Source organism: Dioscorea cayenensis, chromosome 5, assembly GCF_009730915.1.
Source record: "Dioscorea cayenensis subsp. rotundata cultivar TDr96_F1 chromosome 5, TDr96_F1_v2_PseudoChromosome.rev07_lg8_w22 25.fasta, whole genome shotgun sequence".
NCBI lineage: Eukaryota > Viridiplantae > Streptophyta > Magnoliopsida > Dioscoreales > Dioscoreaceae > Dioscorea > Dioscorea cayenensis.
Window position 1 is genome coordinate 12,710,208 of NC_052475.1, and position 8,997 is coordinate 12,719,204.

The 8,997-nt window shown below is 31.0% G+C and overlaps 1 pseudogene; it reads right to left on the reverse strand.

Moving 5' to 3' along the window:
• Positions 1-465: 465 nt before the first annotated feature.
• LOC120259995 lies at positions 466-5,679 on the reverse strand (annotated as a pseudogene).
• Positions 5,680-8,997: the final 3,318 nt, after the last annotated feature.

Genomic DNA, 8,997 nt, shown 5'->3' on the forward strand with positions numbered 1-8,997 from the left:
CCTATTAATAATCATCAATATGAGGATCTATTATTACGTACTTGTCATCCAATTCTCAAATAGGATTTAAAACAACAAACAAATTACCACCATCTCAATACATCAAAACCCCTCATTTAGACATATTAATCCTGTAAAGCCGATGAATATGATGGGAAAAAAACCAATGGATAAGATTTAATAAAGAGGTGTGTTCTTCAAATAAACAGACAAATAATAAGTGAAAAAGAAGCGTTTTTTTTTTTTAAATGTATTAACATCAATTCAGATTACAATAAGATTACAAACGCTTAGAGCACAAATCTATCATCTAAAAAGACCATAAATACAATATTGCAGGATACCTAAACAATTTTCACTTGCCCTAAGTTCAATCACATTTAATTAGACATCCTTCTTACAATTGCTACCAGACAAGTTGATCATGCATAGAATGGCTCCTCTTGCTGCTGAATAGTCAGCAGCTCACAAAACCAATTCTTTGATTCTCTGAGATAATGTGGAAGCCTCAAAACCACTTGGCAAACCATCAGCCTGCGACATCACAAAATATCACTCATAAACTTACATTTACACCAGCAGAACGTGTTTGATGGAAAAAAGAAAAAAAAAAATCATAAAACATTACAAGTACTTGGGTATGAATTGTATGATAAATCTTGTCACCAACAACAGAGAAGCTGCCATTAATGACTACAGCACCTTCTTCCTCAAGAACGGAAATGACCTTGTGAAAAATGAAGGGGTTTTTCCAGCTCACTAATCAGAACCACTTCAAGGACAGAACCCAGTTCCTTTATTTCAATCAGAGGCAATCTATTAAGTTCTATCATCTTTGCACCATTATTTTCATTGTTAAGTTCTTCAGTCTTTATTGTTGCGTTCTTCTTTTGCTTCAAGTTTTCAATCCTCTCTTTCAACTTCTTTATGTAACATGCAGCTTGGTCCAAGTCATTTGATGCTGTAGATGCTTGCTGCAATGCATTAAAATCATATATAAGAGGTTTAAATCTCATAATCATTGTAAAATAAGAAGCATTTTGATCAGCAGTGGTGCTAGCTAGTGTAAACATGATTTTCTTAGTGCCACTAACCAAACATTGTAAAATAGTGAGTAATTACGTCATTACATTTTTGGAAAATAAAAACACCTAGAACTTTAGAATTTATAAAAAAAATTGGGCTGTTTGTGATACCAAATTATTGACCACAAATAAAACTCTAGTTCCAATAACTTAGCAACAATAAAGGATATAAATTTGGTTGATAAATTGGGTTGACATTATAAGGGGAGAAGGCACTGAACATAAAGAATTATAGGAGAATTACTCAAGTGCGTTAGAACAAAACTATATAAAGTATCTATTAGAAGCAAAAACATAGATGGACGAGGACGAGGGCTGGTCCAAGTGGTTAGAGACTTAGGGCCATTTAAGCAAGTGATTCAAGTTAGAATCCTTGTGGATGTAGAAAACCCCACGTGTGAGAGATCTACCCTCATAACACGCTCCAGTAACCTCACCTTGAATTAGTTTAGAGTTAATAAACTCTTAAGATTCTAGTGGTCAAATGACCGAAAAACAAAAGGGGGAAAACTAGTAACTTCTTAGTCATGTATATTAATAAGGGAACAAGCACTTAATGTGAGAAACTTCACATACCTTAATAAGTCGTTGATATCAAGGTTTTTTGCAGCTAACTAATCAACTAAACAGACTACCTCACCAGATAAGCTCACAATACAATAAACCTGACAAACTTAAAATCTTAAATGGAATTGAAGAACTAGGAAAAGAACTAGCATCCTTGACATACAAAGAAGAAAAAAAGGACTACAAAATCTTTTTACCTTTGTAATTAATTTTACATTGGTGATCTCTAATAATACAAATTCTACTATTAATCTATATATCATAACCTCGCTCAAACAGCAACTCATTTTGCAAAGAAGATTTTGGTGAAGACCACAAATATAATAAACATCAGCAATATATGACCTAGAATTTAGAGCCACTTCTATTATAATATGAATGTGATATTTGCCCATAACAGAGATTTTTGAGATATTTTTTAACATTAGCTTCAATCATGATAATATCATGTAATGTCGGGAACAACACTTTCTACATTAGAAACAATTCTTTCTGGGATCACATATGATTGATGTAACTTGATTATAGAAACCAGACATTTTGTTGATCTTTTTACTACTACATTGCAGGTGAGTAACATAGCATTCTCAAATTTATCTCTACTATCAAAAGTCCTTCAATTTTAGCATGTTAATTGCTTTCATCTCTTTGTTCATTCTTGCCTATATGCTTGTAATTGCCAAATCTTTAATTACAATAATAACATTAAAGATTAAAGATATTATTCTTCCATATTTCACAGTTTTTATCTCTTCCTTTACCTCATTCATGTCCATAAGAAAAAATTATTTTTCCCTTTCACTAATTGCCATTAATTGTGTTCAACCATACTGAGGACCTTGTGCACGACTAAAAGCTTGATATTTTTTTTATTTATTTATTGATTGGGTTTTCAAGAGTACTAATAGGGGCTTTATTGTTTGTGCAGTCAACCCTTTTGATCTTTGTCGTAATCAACGCTCATATGCTATTATTTTTTAGTTATAGTGTGAAGAATCCTTAAAAAATTCATGAATCTTTATATCATCTTCAATTAGTTTTATTTGATTTAATATCAAAGTCATTCCCCCAAAATAATATTCAACTAATTCTATATCATGCATATGTGGATTTACAAGCGTACTATTTTAATTGTTATGATACTTCAACATCTTGGATGATTTGTAAAAGTGCGCTATTATTTTTTTTTTATAGCTTGTAATCCATTTTTGCTCTATTTTTATTGTGCGACATCGTCTTTTTGAATAAGATCCCACAAATATTGAAATCACAATACCAATTCCATCTCAACCCTCCAAAGATAATAGTTTGTGCTTTCAAAAAAAATAAAAAAAATAATAATAATAATAATAATAATAATAATAATAATAATAATATAATATTCATTATCCATACACTAATATATGGAGCATGCATATATTTAGTGAGGCAAACTTTCAATACCCTAATGGGATTGGGAACATGCACCCACACGAAACACACTAGACTACCACTCCCACAATTAACATACATGATACTGTATGCAGAGAGATAGATCATACAAATTAGGTCTTATAAAGATCCAAATAAATTAATCACGTACACTAACCTTAGAATACATAGTATACTCAAACTATATCATATTTTAACTCAAATTAATATTTATATAACTTCAAAAATTATTAGCTTGAGTGTACTGCAAATTCCAACAATATCAACACACAATAAAAGACTCCAAATACAATAGGTAACTCTCTTATATATTTAACAACCTTATCAAACACAAAACGAGTTTGCCACCCTAAGATAGTGATTGGACATTGATTAAGCATCAATGCAGGGAAAGAGGGAGACAAGCAGGGCAAAAGAGAGGCATAGCCCCCTAACTTTTTACAAACTAGGTCCTATACAATAGAACAGTATCACTAAATTTTTGCTTGTTGATAAAAGTTTTTTTCTTTCTTTGACCAATTTATATTCTGATGTAAGTTTTATAATTTATTCAATAATTTATATTGGTAATAAATTCTTTTATATTTTTTATTCATAAATTATGACTAATTGGTTTAAGCGATCAACTACTTATGCATATTTCAAGAGAAACCTTGAAGATAAACCATCATCAACCTCTGATGATGAAACTTCATCTTTTATCCCTAATGTTGAAATCTCATCATCTATCTCTAATGTCAATGAATTAAATTAGTTTTTGTTAAGATTAAATATTGAAATTTTTATTATTTGGACCCTAAAAAAATTTCTGGGTCCATCTGCGCAATACAAATTTACATATGGACAACATTGCTGTATTAGATAGAATGATTGCAAATAAATGATGAGACAGGAATACATGACACAACTGTATATATATGGAAAGGTTGCCTAGGTGCAACATAATAGTAGCAATTAGCAAAAGGAATAGTTCCATATAGACGGCCAATAGATTGAAAATATTTGTTTTTAATTATATTTTAATCTCTTTTCTTTCAAAATTGTAAATGGAAATGGCAGAGGAAAAGGATAATAAGAGAAAAAGAAAACTCAGTTGAATGTAACCTATGCAATTGTATCAGGGGCATCCGCTCTACAGAGCAAAAAGAAAAGGAAAATCGTGCATAAATATTAATTAAAGATATATTTTGTGTATGTGTCCTGAAAAACAAATTTGTTTATATAGCCCCCAACGCTAGTCATATTATGCATATATATGTAAAAAAAAGGTTTAACAACATAAAACGGAAAAACAAATTAAGAACAGGAAGAAAATAATTATGGATTCACATGTATGCCCTTAAGTTTTGATCTTCACTAGTTATATTTATTTATAAATTAAAAAGATCATTATAAGTTTATATAGCCTAATGGATTGTTACTAAAGTAATTAAGACATTTTTTATGGTCTAGTAAATAGTTAATCATGATTAACTTTGTATTATAATAATCTCAACATCTGGAGGGATATATGCAGTAATTTCCGTTTTTTGTGAGATAAACATAAATATTATTTTTATAGAAGTATACCGATAACAGTAGAGCTTTTTAGAGGTATGTAAATGCAAAAATTTTAAAAAGAACCCCCAAAAATCCACAAAATTAAGTTGGCTCTAGATTTGAATTAAGAAAGATAAGGAAAAAAAAAAACCTCCATGCAAAAAGAATTACAGAGAAAAAATAAATAATTTTTTTATAATTTGTAGCCGGAGGAAAAAGTTACCTTAGCTTCAAAATGATAGTTATATGCGAATATGACATGATAAAAACTAAAAAAAAAAATTCGACATGACATGACATGACATGTATTTGTCGTTTATGAACATAAATAATAAAGGCTGGAAAGGGAATCTTCAATAATTTTGTGCACATGTTTTATTTAAGTTTCTGAAAGTCAAAAGTCAGTGGGACATCAAAGGGCTACTTCCGAGAAGGGGGGGGGGATGTGTCATGTTTTCTGCGTAGTGATCCAAAGGCTGGTTAGTGGTTACTTGAGTAGAAAAAAGTCACTCAAGAAAGTAATTTAAAATTCCATGTATAGAACATAAACTATCCAACTTCAGGTGGTTTTGAGCTTATCAAAATAGAAATAATTAGTGTCACTAGCTTGTCATGAAGCAATTTCAGTGGTTTCAAATTTCTTATTTGATTCTCTCTAGTGTTAATTTGAGACATGAAATGGAATTGGCCAACACCAAGGAACAAAAAGAACATTATTAATCTTTCATATGACACCATCTCATTTTGTTTTCTCTACCTCTACTGAAGAAAATGAACAGAATGAAACAAAATTGCTGGCTGGCAAAGGGAGTGAGAGAGAGATTGATTAGAGACAAACAAGCACATACCATGGAGCTTTTTTTGTCCTCCTTGGGTATGAGCTTTGAGAGCTTGAAGCACAAATGCTTCATGTGAATTCGTCTATTCTTTTCTACTGTCTTCCTCTCCACCTTAGCTTCCTCGCTTCCATTCTTCATCTCTCTCTCTCTCTCTCTCTCTCTCTCTCTCTTTGTCTGTCTCTCTGCCACAAGCTAAAGATAAAGGAAAGAACAATTTTTTATGACATCGCTCTTTTTATATATATTTATTTATTTATTTATTTATTTATTTTATGGTCAAAAGAGCAAAAAAAAATATCCCAGCCAATGAAGGTCACAGCACTGGTGTTGTCCCGTGAAAACCTCTTCCCTTCCGCTCCGCAGTAGTGTCTATAGGCAAAGCATGTGGGGGCACATGGATGGGGACACACATGGGTTTATTATATCAGGGAGGGCTTTACATAATATCAAGAATGTACTTCCAAGTGGTCTCACAGGTAGACATGGCCACGGTTCAGGAACCGCTGGTTACGGTTCCTAAACCCAGCGGTTCCGGTTCAGAATTGAGCCGGAACCGAACCGCCTAAAGTAAAGTTCTTGGCGGTTCGGTTCCGGCTCGATTTTCGGTCCCAGATTCCCGGCGGTTTGGTTCAACTGCTCCGGTTTGACCGGTTCATACTGGTTCGATTTTTTTTTTTTAACTAAATAATTAACACAAAAATACATGAATTAATTTAATACTAATATAAGCCCTTTGCAATCATAGATTTAACTAAGAACTTTGCATTTAACTAAGCACTTTTGTTATCCTCTTGCATGAGTAACAAAAGTTTCGCATGACATACGATCATATAAGTTGGACTGAATGTCACAAATCGAGCCTAATTGGCTAATCAAGTATTCGAATCGGACCTAATCAATAATCAATTTGGTTAATATCTTTAATTATTTATTTAAAAATATCTTTTAAACATGCAATTACTTAATTAATTACTAATTAATGATATTAACAAAATAAAAAAACCTAATCATAAATGAGCGTTATTTATATAGTATGACATTATTCATATTATATTTATATAATATAATATGAACTTTTGTTTTTGAACCTTTTGGTTGAGCAGTATGTGGACGCTAGGTTGAGCAGAGATATGGAACCACTGGGTTCCCACGGTTTTTTAAATTTTGAAAGCCGGAACCGAACCTTATATGAAGGTTCGGTTCCGGCTTTTAGGACGATTCTTGCTTTTTCGGTTCGGTTCCCGGTTTTTGGCGGTTCGGTTCCACGGTTTCGGTTCAAAATGGCCACGTCTACTCACGGGAATATACAAGCGATAATTTTTTAAAGTTGTTCAAAATAACGAACAAAAAAATCCTCCCATTTTAAAGAATCCACATGTTGTTCTCAGAAATTTCAATATTCTAAAAAAACTGTTTTTTTGGCATATTGACCACAAGTTCAACCTAGTAAAAAAAAAAAAATTCACTTAGGGGTATGGAGTTAATACATCAACACATTACTCTCTTATTTGCATGGGTTTTAGAGTTTGAGGTCAAGTCCTCTCCAATGGAATTAGTTTTGATATGAAATGACAATAATGCTCCGCTTTGAAAAGCAAACCTTTTAAAAGGTTTAAATTTTGATCTAAGGCCTATAATCACATTCGTTGTCACACCATAAAAGGAGTTAACTAAAAAAATTGTTTGCCGCGCTAGATGACCTCTTAACAACAACTTCTCCATTTCTTTAACAAAGAACCCATTGTTCACCTTTGAGCCAGAATCTTATCTTTTGAAGACATTCTCTTTTCTTGGTTTCCCTAAGTTTTGTTTTTGATTTATTATTTTTTTATTTGTATGATTTTCGCATCCAATTAATCATCTCCTTTTCTTAGATCTTCCAAGGCTTGTCCTACAGTTAGGCTACCCGTCCAAAAAATGGCAGGGTTTGGATAAATATATAAGGTCTGATAACCGGGATTTGGACAAAAAAAAAGAGCCCATTTTAAAAATGGGTCGGATTTTTTGTTTTATTGTTAAAGGCCTGGGCCCAGCCCAGCCAGGCCGTAGTTATAAAATATATTTATTAATTAGTTTTCTATATACTTATATATGTAACGGTTTGAATTGACATTGATTATTTAATAATTAGTTTTGTATATATTTATATTATATATATATATATATATTGTTGATTACAATTGATTATAATAGTTTGAATTTTAGTTTTTGTAATTGAATTAAAATGTGCATTTGGTATTTTAATTTTAATATATTTTGTAGAATAATATTTGGTTATATTCACAGATTAATATTATTGTTAATATTTTTTATAACTTATATATTATTTGATGAAAAACCTATTTGGGCGCATTTGGGCGAGCCTTCGTTAAAGGTTTTATCAAATTGGGCAGGTTCTAGCAAAAGTTAAGGCCCTTGTTATTGGGCCAGCCAGGTTGGATTTGGACAAGCTTGAATTTTAGTAATTATAGACTCAACTTGGCTCGAACCGACCCATGGACAGGTCTAGATCTTCCCTTCCCCATAGGAGGCTTTGCCTTATCTCCTTTCAATCATGAACTATATACCATTCTGAGAAAGAACTCACTGTGAAGATGCTAGAAATAAACCCCCCAACTAAAAGACATGAAAGCTAGGTTAATTGGTAAGGACAAAACAAGAGTTTTTGCTTATTTTCCTTTTGGGGCGTTTTGGTTGGGGGTAATATTAGATTACCCATGGATTGTGGACCAAAAAATCTTATATTTCCTAATTTGATTATATAAAGTGAGAATGTCATATTTTCCAAATTGGATAACTTAACTAATATTACCGGTATTATAATTAACGACTCTGGTAATCTCACATTCTAAGGGGAATATGATTTTTTGTTCCCGTTATACCCTTCAAATTCAATAAAATCTCAAAAAAAAAAAATAAACTTTTTAAAAATTGCTTGAATTTTTTGAAGTTAGTGATAAAATATCTTTAATTAATTTTATAATGCTTTAGCAGTTTGTTTTGAAACTGGACATATATTTTATATGAAAATATACATATCCAAACGCTTGGATGAAGATAATAATCATTTGAGATTAATTTTTTTTCAAATATAAAGTTATAAGAAAAAATTATATTTATTTAAAACAAGTATGAATTAATTAATATATATTAATAAAAATCAATTGTGTAAAAATCAAAATTTTATTTTTAATAATTACAAATATTTATTATTAAACCATTTCGAAATTTAGTTGGAAATACTATGAACTTTGATATATTTGGGACTTATTATCTAATGTTATTTTAGTAAATATGATAATTTATAATGAAAGATTTTTAGCTAACCAAACACAACAATGTTACATTCCAGTCATATTATTGATTTGTCAACCAAACAAAAATTGCATATATTTCTTTGAGCATGACTTGAGAATCATATTCATAGTAATCATATTTCATACCGTAAGAATAAGATTCTGTGAACCAAACGACCCCTTGTTGTTTTAGTTTTTTTATTTTTATTTTTGTTGAAAATCATCCAATTATGAGCAAAA